This window comes from Rhinopithecus roxellana, chromosome 17 (genome assembly GCF_007565055.1).
Source record: "Rhinopithecus roxellana isolate Shanxi Qingling chromosome 17, ASM756505v1, whole genome shotgun sequence".
In the NCBI taxonomy this organism is placed as follows: Eukaryota; Metazoa; Chordata; class Mammalia; order Primates; family Cercopithecidae; genus Rhinopithecus; species Rhinopithecus roxellana.
Window position 1 is genome coordinate 51,835,834 of NC_044565.1, and position 3,906 is coordinate 51,839,739.

The window sequence follows — 3,906 nt, forward strand, 5'->3', positions numbered from 1 at the left end:
GGGGCATGGACCTCACAGTCAAAAATCTGAATGTAATATTTTACTTCCCCCAAATTAACTTGCCAATAGCCTACTGTTGACTGGTCGATTTGCCAATAACATAAACAGTCTATTAATACATGCTTTTTATGTTACATGTGTCATATACCCTGTTCTTATGATAAAGTAAGCTAGAGAAAAATAAATGTTATTAAGATAATCATAAGGAAGAGAAAATATATTTGCTGTTTATTAGGTAGAAGTGGGTCATCAAAACTTCATGTTCAATAGGCAGAGGAGAAAGAGGAAAGGAGAAGTTGGTCTTGTTGTCTCAGGGGTGGCAGGGGCAGAAGAAATTCCATGTGTAAGTGAACCCGTGCAATCCAAGCTTGTATTGTTCAACAGTCAACTGTATACTCTGAATTCAATTGAATTAGGCTCTTTATAGAATAATGATTTCTTTCTGGCCACATGTGGATTTTTTTCCTTTTTAAAATTGCTTTTATATTTGCCTTTTCTATTCTTTTTTTTTTTTTTTTTTTTTTTCTATTAGCTTTTCTATTTTTGCCTTGGCAAATTAGATAGGAAAATACAACTATATTCTTTCAAGATTTTATCCAAATCCTCTGAGCTCACAGAAACATTTTCTCTGAGATTTGTGGAAATACTTTCTTTCCTTCAAGATTCTTTTCCTAGCACATGTAAATATATGCACATTTATGGAGCCAAATACCCCTGCTGTATCTTTCTGCAATATCAGAGCATTGCTTCTGATATGGTTTGGCTGTGTCCCCACCCAAATCTCATCTTGAATGATAGCTCCCCTAATTTACACGTGTTGTGGGAGGGACATAATCGGAGGTAATTGAATCATGAGGTTGGTTTTCCCCACACTGTTCTCCTGATAGTGAATAAGTCTCAAGAGCTGACAGTTTTATAAATGGTTTCCCTTTTCACTTGGTTCTCACTCATTCTTGCCTGCCGCCATGTAAGACATGCCTTTCACTTTCTGCCATGATTGTAAGGCCTCCCCAGCCACGTGGAACTGGGAGTCCATTAAAACTCTTTTTTTTTTATAAATTGCCTTGTCTCAGGTATGTCTTTATCAGCAGTGTGAAAATGGACTAATACAGCCTCACTCACAAAATTAAAATACTACATCTATGTGTGTGTGTGCATGTGTGTGTGTGTGCATGTGTGTGTGTATCAGTTTTCTTGTGGTAAAGTTCCCTTATAATAAAATTGACTATGTTTAGTGTACAGTTCTATGAGTTTTGACAAATACAGAAAGATGTGTAACCACTGCCTAGATGAAGACATAGAGCAATCCCAACACCCTGCAAAACTGCCCCCTCTCTTATGTAGGAAAATCATCCCCACCTCCAGCCCCTGGCAAATTCTGATCTGTTTCCAGTCCCAGCAGTTTTGTTTTCTCCACAAAGCTGTAAACATGGAATCATACAATCTGTAGCCTTTTTGAGTCTAGCTTTTTCACTTCGAATCCTGCGTTAGATATTCATATATTTTGTTAAGAGGATCGGGTAGTTTGTTCCTTTTTGTTAATAAGAGATGTTACAGTCTACAAATGCGCCACTGTCTGTTTATCTATTCACCAGCCAAAGAACGTTTTGGATGTTTCCAGGAGTTTTGAATTATGGATAAGGTTGCCAGAAACATTCATGTGTAGGTTTTGTTACAATTTAATTTATTAATTTAATTTAGTTTATTAAATTGTAACAAATAACAAATTACAATTTGTTACAATTTGATTTCTCTTGCATACCACTTGAAAGTGGTCTCCTTGGGTCAAAATGGTAAGTGTATGTTTAATTTTCTGAGAAACTGCCAAAATGCTTTCCAGAGTGACTTTAACGTTATCTATTCCCACCAGCAATAAATGAGAGTTTCAGTCAGGAGTTAGTATCATCCCGTGTATTTCTTTCTTTCTTTTTTATTTTATTTTATTTTTTTAATTTTAGCTTTTTGAATAGGTGTATAGTGATATCTCATTGTGGTTTCAGTTTTTAATTTCCTGATGAATAATGAATTTGAGTATCCTTTTAAATGCTTATATGCCATCTGTATATTTTCATTTGTAAAACATCTGTTTAAATTATTAGCCAAAATTTAATTGCATTTTTTGTTTTCTTATTGAAATGCGAGAATTCTTTATATATTCTGGATACACGTCATTTAGCATATATTTTTTTCAAATGTGTCAAAGTCTGTCATTTGTCTTTTTATTTTCTTAACAGAACCTTTCAAAGGGCAGTGTTTTTTAATTGTGAGGATGTTGCATTTGTCATTTTTATTTTTAGTGATTGTGTATTTCATGTTACAGCCAAAAAGTTTTCTAATGCAATATTATGAAGATTTTCTTTTATTTTATCTTCTGAAAATTTCCAGTTTTGGGTTTCAAATTTAATTTTATGGACTAGTTTGAAACTTTTATTTAGATTATAAAAATATGTACCCAGAGTTTTGGTTTTTGTTGTTGTTTTATTAATGTCCAATTGTTTCAGCATCATTGGTGGAAAATATTCTTTTCTCCATTGAATTTCATTTGCATCTTGGTAAAAATTTAACGAACCATATAGGTCTGGGTCTATTTCTCAATTCTATCCTATTCCATTGACCCATGTATTTGCACTTCAGCCAGCACCACGATGCTGTGATCATTATGGAATTATAATAAGCGTGAGTTTTGGCACTTTGATCTTTATTTTCTTTTTTCTGTTCAAACTTGTCTCATGTATTTGAGTTCCTTTGCTTCTTCAAATACATTTTATGAATGGCTTGTCTGTCTCTACAGATGAAAATTCTTCTAGAATTTTTATTGGGACCATATTGGGCTTGTACTTCAATTTTGGGAGAATTGACATCTGACCTGGACTGAGTCATTCAATCTATAAAAATACTTAGCTGCTTTATTTTTTAGATTTTTAAAATTTCTTTTATCATTGTTTTATAACTTAAAATGTACAGGTCTTGCACATATTTTGTTAGATAACTTAAGGATAATGATTTTCTGATGATCTCTTTCTTAGTTCTGAGATAATATTATATTTTAATATAGTATTAAAAGCACTATCTATTAATTAAAGATGAAGATAAATGGCATAGGATCTCTTAGTATTTTCAACTAGTAGCAGATAAAGCATTTTAAAGGAACACTAGGAGACAAAGCAGTGTTGATATTTTATTTCATGAATCGTTCTTCGACACACCAGGCTCATATTGTACCTAAATATTTATAAATTAATATTTATTTATTTAGAGATAGCGTCTCACTCTGCCACCCAGGCTGAAGTGCAGTGAAGCCATCACAGCTGTTTGCAGCCTCGAACTACTGGCCTCAAGCTATCCTCTCATCTCAGCCTCAAGTTGCTAGAACTACAGGCACAAGCCACTGAACCCAGCTAAATCAATTTTTAAATAATGAAACTTTGCCTTTGAAATGTTTAGCATAAATAATTAGTAAGTACATATTTTTGACTCTGTGACATTTTAGAAATTTTCAGAGTAAAGCTCTGCAATTTCTTGACCTGAATGGTTGCAGTAGATGTGGAATACAGACCTTGCAATTTTTTCACATGCCCCTCTGTGTATTCCTACACAGAGCAAGATACTATGGATTAGCCTTTATTTTCACCCGAAGGGTTCTCTGCTTCAGGACTTGATTCCTTGTGCTATCAATGGCATCAGGGGGTGCCACTGCAATGCCAAATGCATGGGCATTATGAAAGAATCTGATTGGCATAGGGTAAACCAGTCCAGGACAATGAAACACTTTTGGGCTAACTGAGGGGTCTTGATATCAATTTTCTTATGGTTTCATTAATAAAGTGATGGAAACAATCATTTGAAACAGTATTATGTATATTAATTAGTTGAAAAAATTGACACAAAATATTCTTGGCAGCTGCT